We start from the raw sequence: 11,799 nt of genomic DNA, 5'->3' as shown, positions 1-11,799 counted from the left end.
AACTACATACTTTATGCCTTGATCCCATGCTGAAATGGGTATGTAGGCAGTCTAGGGATGAAGTTGTCCCTTGTACTCAGGGGTTCAGGGATGAGAATTAGGATATTGCTTTGGGTGAGTAGTTGGTTGTCGAAGCCCTTTGGTATTTTAATCATATGGTGCAAATACTAATTGAAGTTTTAAAATTAATTTGATGCATACTGAGAAGAAATCTCATATGGATTTGCTTGACTTCCTGAGGTAGAACTCAAGCTTCTTTAAATAATTATTTTTGATATATTCCTAGAGATTGCGTCCTCGGTGCATTCCTAGTAGGGGAGTGTAGTCTTTAAAGAGTGGCTTAGGACCTGAATGGTCCTAGTGAGTCTAAAGACTTTGGCAAGTACATATCCTATTCTTATGAATAGATGCCTACCCCGTTTGGGTAGATGCCTATCCCGGATTGGATAGATGAAACCTCATGTCCTGTATGGATAGATGCCTAACTCGTATGGTTAGAATCCTAACCCATATGGTTAGATGCCCATCCCAGTTAGATGGATGCCTATCCTGTTTGGATAGATGTACCTGAGTATATGATTGAATCAAACACAATTAAGAATAAGAAAGCATAAGAAATCAAAATTTTAATATAAAAAAAAAAAATCAATTGAGATTTTTGGATTAAGTTAAGCGAGTTATTACACTTTATAAAAAATATAGCATAGTTAAGGCTCATAACATGTGAGAGAAAATAAATACATTTCATGGACATGTGAATACAAATAAGTAATTCTCTTGTAATAAATTTACTAAGTAAATATTCTCAAACTTTCTTCTACCATGATATTAAATATTGTATTTTTCATGAACTAACTTGGTAGGATGTCATTGGACAACAACAATATATAAATACCATCTTCAAGTGCCTTCCTGATCTAGTTAGAGTTGTTTGTTAAATCCCCTATCTCTAGACATATTTCCCCTAAATGGAGCATAGCTATTGAAACAATATTATATCGGTTATAAAAATCATAATTTTTTATTCGAATGCTCTCCCTTCATTTAAAGTTCCACCATTAACATTTAGTAACATATATACCATGTTTATAATCTTCCCACTTACATTGGTAGAGATAGATAGTAAAGTTGTTGCTTATAAATTCCTCTAGCAATATTCGTCTAGACTATAATGCTCTAACCTACTATTAGTTCAAGTTATGCCTTTTATTAGTCGAGCAACATTATTTTAGACTATAATGCTTTCAACTCCTATTAGTGCTTCCTTTTACCTAGGATCAATTATATTAGATATTAAATGATTTATGTCCTACTTTTAAGGTAATCATATTTCTTGCATTTTTATCATCCTCTAGTGGTTATTTTTAGAAATGAAGAACTCTCCTTGATATCATATCCTCAAAGTACATCTCATTGCCTTGGAAATTTCACCATGAAGTACAACTCACTTAAGTGGATTTCTGATTTGCATGAACATTAACCATTACATGCTCTAATGCCATGTTGACAAGTAATAGAATAGAATACTCAAAGATATAATTTATAATAGAAGCACACCAATAACACTTAATGATAAATCACTTAAGATGATTACTCATTTATCACAATATAATTTTTATAAAATTCTATCAAAATCTAACTACCAAAATCTTCTACAATTAATGCAGCATTAATTCACAACTGAAATACATTTATTACAAAATACAAACCTTTGTATTCAATAAAGTTTGTTTGATTCAGAGTGGGATATGAAAGAAACGGCGATATCATGAATATAAATTTTAGCCCTTGAAGGTCATTTATCGATAGCTTAACACAACTAGATATTCCCTCATTATTCAAATCCACTTATCCATTGATTCTGAAACTCATGATGAACAAATATTTTAAATAGTCACTCTCCTCTTTTAGAAGAAGTGTGTTCTCTAATTAATGTGATTGAATAGAAAACTTGTCGTAAAGAAAAAATTTGGACTGACAATTTTATGCAAAGCTTTTAATGATAAATAATAATCTGGAGGCAAGCTGAACATAATGATTCTCCCATATAGACTTAATCGTGATTCTCCCATTATCCAAAGTAGATGCTCGAACAATGCAAATTTTGAAGAGGATCTGTTCTTTGTTTTACATCTCGAGATGGGCAATTGCGTGCTTTAATAAGTTTTATTCCCAAGAAAGTATTAAACTGTATATTTTAGTTGTGAAATGACGCAGAAGATGCCCTTAGTTCAGTCCTTTCGTCGAAACATCCGAGGTGAATTATAGAAAGAAAGGAAAATGCTTCAAAATTAGCTGTACAAAGAATAAGGTGGGTTCAGTCCTTTCATCAAAATATTCAGAGTAGAGATTTGATTCGATTTACTTTAGGGACTGTTTTCTGTCGGTCAATAAGGGAAATGTGTGATTGCAAAACTTGAGTGTGCTTGTGGCTCTCCAAGAAAGCTTTATGTTCTAAGACGTGGAATAAGAAAAATAAACAAAGATGCTTCTTCTATGATAGCCTCTAAATTCTAATTATAGCTGGTATTGTATTGAAAAAGACACTTTGACAATTCTTATCCATTTCGAGCTAACCTATGTATGTTGGTATGACTTATGACTTTATTCATTGCGTGAAGTTTCGCCCAGTACATCTCATTTAGAAAGTCTTATACTATGGATGTTTGAAGTTGAAACGCGAAGTAAAGACGTGTGTTGGTAGTTGCAAACAATGCCCAACCATGTGAGTTTGGAGTTGTCGGGAAATAAATCACTTGAGAGTCTTTTGGGCAGCGGGGAGGGTTTCAAAATTGATTTGTTCTATGAATTACAACATTGTAAATTGTTCTATTTACCATTAGCTATCGTTTAAGGTATTTAGTGGTTAAATTAATGATAAAACATAGATATTCAAAAAAAATTTAATTATTTTTGTGAGGTAGATGGATATGTGGAAACATATCATATGAAAGTTATAGTATCATGTTAATAATACTTCCGAAATGTTCTAGCTACTATTCCACTAACAAGTAATAACCACCTCTTTATTATTGGTTGGTAGAATAATTTATATACCTTGCTTTGTAGTTCAACTTTGCCTAGTTATCCTTTGTATTTTCCTTTCCCCTTATATTATATTGATGGTAGTTATGGCCATGAGCATGAGTTCCAATTCATTGTTTTGTGACTTAACACTAGTAAATCGGTGCCAATGCTAGCTTTGATGCATATTGATTATACATTTTCTCTTAATATTTGTCATTTTAGATGTCTTAGTAATATAAAAAAAAGTATTCCTTTATTTTCAAAAATGATGAATTAAATTAAATGTTATATAATAGCTACATTAAGGAGGATAGATGCCATGCAATGAAAGGTTAAGTTGGAAAAAATCTTTTGTATCTTTGAGATTAATTAGTTACACTCATTTCATGTCATATTTAGGCTACCAACATGCTCCTATGTGGTAGTAATGCTATCAATCATTCCTTGTTATAGTCAAATCACTAGCAAGATACTATTGTATTGTCTTTTATGTCATGCATGTTCTAACATGAGGCTAGTTAATATGACATTTGTGCCATAATCATATTTAGATATGAACATTGGGTATGAAGCCATGTTGTTGTGTGTTCATTGAGCCAATGGTTCTATGATAGTGTGTCATTGATTTGAGTGAACACGAGGGTACCCAGCATGATTATTTTTTTCAAGATAGTTTACTATATACTTGCACTTATCGTATTTGTAGATAGATGCCTTTGCGCTTTCAATTACTACCTAAATGGATAAGGTGATAACATATGAGGAGCCTTAAAATATGATATATAATATTTTGATCATATGAATTCTCTCCTTCCTTATTCATGACTTAAATGTTTTTTTTTTCTCGATCTTATTAGTGACTTAATGCTAGTCACATAGTATTGTGAACTATAATTTATGTTAGAATTTATCATAAGAAAAAATATATATACTAAGGACCTGATTTGCTAGAGCTAATCACAAGTCCAAATTATAATTTATAAATCTATTTTTCATTTAATATAAAATAAAATTGTAAAGAATATAATAAAAATGTATAAGCCTCGTGGATGCATGACTCAAAGAAATGGTTGCATTCAAGAGGGTATGAGTTGAGTCAATCACAACTAAACATAGTCTATTTGAAATAGAGGTGATCATGTAAATAGATGTGGTACCTAGCTACTATTTATTTGATGAAACTCACCATGGTGCAAGTGGCTAAAACCCCACCAAATCAAGGTTAGTAGATGGAGAAGAAGGTTGTGTTATTCAAAGAAACCCACACAACCTCTATAGTTGCCTAAAAATATTGGTCATCTTTAGTTGTATGTAAACAAAATGATATTTCACATAGAATATTTAGCTGCTATGGTAGCCAAAATCTATACTACAAAGACCAAAATCCTATGCTAGAAGATACAAAAATGCCACACTAACTCATGCAATATTACTAGATACTTCACAAAAGATGTGACCAATTCTAGAACATAAAATCTCATTAAAAATAATCTTATAGACCATGTAATCCATGAAAAAAATAGCAAAAATAAAATAGACCCTTATTTAATAGATTTGATCCTAACACCTATTAATTCAATATTATTAAAAATTTCAGTTGCTATCCACCATATTGAACTAAAGTGCATATAAGAAAATCATTAAACCTATTGATTTTTAATGTAACAAAAATCCATAGATGTTTACAAATGTGTCTTACAAATCATTATAGCATCAACGATAAAAAGGTGGTTTCTTAGACAACAGAATTGACTACAAATAATTTATGACCTTAACTTATCGATTGCCAAAATATTGAATATTCCAAAGCCAAATGTTGGCTTGTACCCAATTTATTTTTCATCATGTTAGCTCATCTATTTTATAACGGTTACCTATCTTTTCAATGAGTTCCCATCTCTAAAATAGGTACCCATTTCAATTGTAATTGTTATTTGTTAATTCTAGTAAAATAGACTAAGGCCTCCAATTATGTAGCTTGCTATTCAAAAATATGCAACTACAAGTGGTTTAATGTAGTTTTTTATTCTTCCTTTTCTTGTATAGTATCTTGTAATGTCATATAGTACTCCTATATTTTAAAATGAGACAACCATTGGAACAATTTGGAAGTTGAATCAAGTAAATCAAAGGAATAAAGAGGGGTTTTTTAATTTATTCATGTATGCACATACATGTTTCAAAATTTATGGAATAAATATTTTTTAGATGATTTGGGACTTCATAATTTTAAAAAGGTAAATTGAGATTAGATTAAATATTATTATTTTTATAAAGAGGGTTTTGCAATCATGAGATCAAAAGAATGTCAAAGAAAGAAATATAGGAAGATCGTGATACCTAAATAAATTAAATCATATGTAAAAGGACAATTATTGAAGAATTTAATCTAAATACTGAAACATATGGTTCCATGATTTTTGAAGATGACAACTTTCAAGAGACAATGATGGGTGTGATGGGTGTAGATAAAATTTAGAAGAGGTGAATATGAAATAAAATATGATTATAGAAACAAATCTAGGTATGCCTTTAGATCCATCTTTCAATGATATGGAAAATGTTACTATAGGTACAAATCTAGGTATGCCATCAAATCCATGGTTTTTTTATATGAAAGTTGTTGGTTTAAAATAAGTTGGATACTCTATGAATAAAACCAATTCTATTCATAAAGAAAAAGAAACAAAAGTTGATAATGAAACCCCTTGTTTGAGTGAAATAATAGCACATGCAAATATATTCTAAAACCCATTTCTTATAAGAAAAATCTAGGAATTTAATGTCAATGCATGTTACATTGCTCACCGTATACAAAAAATAGGCATTAAAATCCTAAACAATTAGGAATTTATATGAAACCAAAAAACAAAAATGAATCACTTAAAAAGGTATGCCTACGGTTACTAGTGACATTGATTGTTTACGGAGATAGTTTACAATATACTTTCACTAATCATATTTGTAGATAGATGCCTTTGCGCTTTCAATTACTACCTAAATGGAGAAGGTGATAACATATGAGGAGCCTTAAAATATGTTATATAATATTTTGATCATATGACTTCTCTCCTTCCTTATTCATGACTTAATGTTTTTTTTTTCTCGATCTTATTGGTGACTTAATGTTAGTCACATAGTATTGTGAACTATAATTTATGTTAGAATTTATCATAAGAAAAAATATATATACTAAGGACATCATTTGTTAGAGCTAATCACAAGTCCAAATTACAATTATAAATCTATTTTTCATTTAATGTAAAATAAAATTGTAAAGAATAGAAGAAAAATGTATAAGCCTCATGGATGCATGACTCAAAGAAATGGTTGCATTCAAGAGGTTATGAGTTGAGTCAATCACAACTAAACATAGTCTATTTGAAATAGATGTGGCACCTAGCTACTATTTATTTGATGAAACTCACCATGGGTGCAAGTGGCTAAAACCCCACCAATTCAAGGTTAGTAGATGGAGAAGAAGGTTGTGTTATTCAAAGAAACCCACACAACCTCTATAGTTGCCTAAAAATATTGCTCATCTTTAATTGTAAGTAAACAAAATGATATTTCATGTATAATAGTTAGCTGCTATTGTAGCCAAAATCTATACTACAAAGACCAAAATCATATGCTACAAGATACAAAAATGCCATACTAACTCGTGCAATATTACTACATACTTACACAAAACATGTGACCAATTCTAGAACATAAAATCTCATTAAAAATAATCTTATAGACCATGTAATCCATGAAATATAATAAAAAAAATAAAATCGACCCTTATTTAATAGATTTTATCCTAACACCTATTAATTAAATATCATTAAAAAATTTAGTTTCTATCCACCATATTGAACTAAAGTGCATATAAGAAAATCATTAAACCTATTTATTTTTAATGTAACAAAAATCCATAGATGTTTACAAATGTGTCTTCCAAATCATTATAGCATCAATGATAAAAAGGTGGTTTCTTAGATAATGGAATTGACTACAAATAATTTATGACCTTAACTTATAGATTTCCAAAATATTGAATATTCCAAAGCCAACTGTTGTCTTGTACCCAATTTATTTTTCATCATATTAGCTGATCTATTTTATGGCGGTTACCAGTTTTTTCAATGAGTTACCATTTCTAAAATAGGTGCCCATTTCAATTGTAATTGTTATTTGTTATTTCAAGTAAAATAGACTAAGGACTTCGATTATGTAGCTTACTATTCAAAAATATGCAACTGAAAGTGATTTAATGTAGTTTTTTATTCATCTTTTTCTTATATAGTATCGTGTAATGTCATATAGCACTACAGTATTTTACAATGAGACAACCATTGGAACAATTTTGAAGTTGAATCAAGTAAAGCAGAGGAATAAAGAGGACTTTTTTTAAATTCATGTATGCACATACATGTTTCAAAATTTATGGAACAAAGATATGTTAGATGATTTGGGACTTCATAATTTAAAGAGGTATGAATTGAGATTAGATTAAATATTATTATTTTTATCAAGAGGGTTTTGCAATCATGAGATGAGAAGAATGTCAAAGAAAGAAATATAGGAAGATCGTGACACTTAAAGAAATTAAATGATATGTAAAAGGATAATTATTCAAGAATTGAATCTAAATACTGAAACATATGGTTCCATTATTTTTGAAGATGATAACATTCAAGAGACAATGATGGGTGAGATGGATGTAGATAAAATTTAGAAGAGGTGAATATGAAAGAAAATATGATTATAGAAACAAATCTAGGTATGTCTTTAGATCCATCTTTCAATGATATGGAAAATGTTACTATAGGTACAAATCTAGGTATGCCATCAAATTCATTATTTTTTTATATGAAAGTTGTTGATTTAAAATAAGTTGGATACTCTGTGAATAAAACCAATTCTATTCCTAATGAAAAAGAAACAGAAATTGATAATGAAACCCCTTGTTTGAGTGAAATAAGAGCACATGCAAATAGAATCTAAAAACCATTTCTTATAAGAAAAATCTAGGAATTTAATGTCAATACATGTTACATTGCTCACCCTATAAAAAAAATGGCATTAAAATCCTAAACAATTGGGCATTTATATGAAACCATAAAAGAAAGATGAATGACTCAAAAATGTTATGCCTACGGTTATTAGTGACATTGATTGTATTAGAAAAACATTTCAATCTTAAGAAAAAAATATGACATGACAAGCTATAACAATTGCTTTTTTTTTAATAAAATGACTTTGAATATAAGAATTTTAAGTAATAGTAGCAAATTTCTAATTATACATCATAAAACTTGGACAAGGGTGGAAACGAGAAGAGTTAGCATTGAAAATTATCCAATCAACCAATGTTGGAGTTTTAGTGCATGACTCCTAATATCTAACATGAAACTAAATATTGAAATGGAAGCTTTGATTGTGAAATTTTGGAATGAAGATACAAGGGTGTAATCTAATGCTAGAGATGTTTTAAAATTATGAGTGAGGTCAAAAAATTTATGATCCTCACATAAAACACCCTTTAGAAATTACCCAAAACAATTTTTATATATTTTTAATATGATTCAATGTTAGTATATATTAGAATTAGTCAAATATCATTTGAGAGATGTAAACCTTTTTACGTAACAATAAATAACCACATAATCACTTGTTGTAAAATTCGTGTTTAATTTTATTATTATTATTTTGATGGTAATGGGCCGAAACCGATAAGGTGTACATACCCTACCCCCTTGTGAGATTTGAACTTGTGACCTCTTTTTCAAGAACACAACTTCTCCACCACTAGGCCAACTCAGGATGTACGTGTTTAATTTCATTATTATTATGATATTTTTTTATATATACATTGTAATTTCTAGGGTATCTGCACCAATATGTGGTACCAAAAAGGTGCTAAAACTCATTTTTATTTCAAAATTGAGTATGTTTGACATGTGTCAATAAGGCACTCACCTTATTTGGTGGATTCCAAATAGGGACGAAACCTTATTTTGTAAACACCAAATAGAGTCCACAATGTTTAAAATTCAAAAAAATCATTTCCATATTCATTCTATTCTGAACCCATGAATTCTACTTTTTTTTTTCTCCTCCACCTAAAGTCACCAATGGAAGAAAGTAGATTTTTCCCTTGAATTTTCCAATTCTTCACCAAAATTCGTCCATGACACCAAGGAGGTCGAAGAGGTATGAATTTATGATTTCTTGGTATTAAATTTTGATTAAATTGTACATTAAAGTAGTTTCTTTAGTTAAAATTTCTTTAAATTTACAAGAATTGAGATTCCACCCCAAAATGTTGAAAAATCTTAATGACCTCCTCATGAAGACCCTCTTGAAGAAAAATCACATCAAACACCTACAATCCATAGATATCCCATAGGTAAACAAGAAAGCATATTAGGACAAATATAAAATAATCAAGAATATCTTGAGGGAATGATCACAAGGCTAAAAGATCTCACCTGAACAAACTTTAATAGGACTGCTAATTTATCATAATCGATCATATCTCATGTAACATCAGTGAGAGGTTAAAACAACTTTCGATCCAATAAAAAGTTAAGAAAGGAGACAATTTTATGCCAAAAAACTATTATATGAGGGAGTGAAGAAAAGGAGGATTAACAAATTTGACTTGTATGTACTTGTCATGGACCCCCAAACAAGTCAACCTTTACACTCAAGATGCAAGTGGTTGTTAGACAATTCAAATAACTAGAAGACAACTGAGAGGGGGGGGGGGGGCAGGGGGTGAGTCAGTTGTCATAGATTACCGGAAGCATTAGCAATTTAAACTTTAATATCAGAACCCAAAACACTAATAGCACAATAGCAGTTAATCCAATTAAGTATAAACAATAATCACAAAATAAAATCCATGCACACAACACCAAGATTTGTACATGGAAAACTCGGTAAAGGGAAAAACCAAGGTGGGAAGCCTAACCATAGTTAGATAATACTTCTACAGTAAGTATGTGAATTACAATGAAGGAGCCTGCACTTGCAGGAAGGCCAACAACCTAGAGCACACTACTCATCACAAAAGGAGCCTTATTGACTATATATAAATCTAGACTATAATCCAGAGAAGTGTTGAACTGCAAAAGATAGCATCTCCCATGTCAGAGTACAGTCCTGGTTAAGATCAATATCAAAGGACTAAATCCTTTTACACAAACCCAATTCGATCTCCAATGATCGACCAACTCCTCTTCCAAAATGATATTACATTATTTGCACGTTACGTTCCTTGACCACAACCTCTTACATTAACTATGATTATCTACAATGAGATCTTAGATCTATTTATACAAACCCTTGACCATAAACATTCAGGTTGGTGACTAGAGAATAAACTGATTACATAATTAAAAACCATGTCGGCCTTAGAGAAAGCAAGTAAGAACAACACATAAGGCATCTCAGAAATAAAATAATAGGTCCTATCTGCATGTTACATTAATGTCTATCCATAACCTAGATCAACCAGGATGAAGTATAGTTCCACACACTTCAGCAATGATGTCCAAATGCCAAGTCTTGAACATGATTATCAACAGCACTCTGAAACTGCATCGAAAGTTGCACTAACACCACTTATCCAATTCATCAAAGATCTCCACCAAAAGCTTTATCGGTGAAACCCTTGTCGGAACTAGAAACCAATCTTCTAAGAAAGATGGATAGCATCCAATCACCAGACCAAAACCAACTAATGAAATATGAGTATAGGTATCATGAACAAACTAATTCCATCACTTGACTGTACCGAAGTCTACTGGATCTTGTCAAATCCAAGTTAACCAGAAACCACTCAACCTACCAGGACCACAAGGGTGCTGATAAAGCATCCAAATAGCTAGTTTTGACATCAATGCAACACATAATCAATTACACCAAATGGCCAACAATATCCCCCTTTGGCATTGATGGCAACACTAGATGTGAAAAATATCTAAGTACCAAGAAATGCCAATCAAGTCTCCCCCTATGAAAGACAACCAACAATCACCTGCATATAGCTCTGGATATCAATATCTCTCCCGCTGTGAATAATCTCTTTCCCCTTGACATTTTTACATTTTTACATCACTATCTCTCCCACTTTGACATCAATGCCAGAAATCTGACAAAAATATCAAAGAACATAAGCCTCTGAATCTCAAAGTTGACTACTCCCCCTAAGTAGCAGCATCCCACATTAGTGTCTGAATGAATAGTATATCTGATAAAGCATGCCAAACTGATTCCAAACCACATCAATCAAGTCTCTACCAGAGGGACAAAAACCCCATATGTCTCTCAAGTACTCAAATGCTTCCTTGGATAAAGGTTTAGTAAAAATATTTGCAATTTGTTCTTTAGTATTCACATAAACTAGTGTAACTTCATTTGCTTCCACCTTCTCCTTCAAAAATTTATACTTAATAGATATGTGCTTTTTCTTAGAATGAAATACTAGATTCTTTGATATATCAATAGAAACAGAGTTATCATAGTGAATAACTACCGGTACATCACAATCCACCTTTATATCCTTCAACATTTGCTTCATCCATAAAACTTGTGTATAGTTAATAGCAGCAGCAACATACTCAACTTCAGCAGTAGATAGAGAAGTACATGACTGTTTCTTGTTGATCCATGAAACCAACTTCTTTCCAACAAAGAAAGCTCCACTCGAAGTACTTGTCTAGTCATAAACATCTCTAGCTCTGTGAGCATCTGTATATCATATAAAGTAAATTTATC

This window comes from Cryptomeria japonica, chromosome 8, assembly GCF_030272615.1.
Source record: "Cryptomeria japonica chromosome 8, Sugi_1.0, whole genome shotgun sequence".
In the NCBI taxonomy this organism is placed as follows: Eukaryota; Viridiplantae; Streptophyta; class Pinopsida; order Cupressales; family Cupressaceae; genus Cryptomeria; species Cryptomeria japonica.
This window is presented reverse-complemented; position numbering follows the sequence as displayed.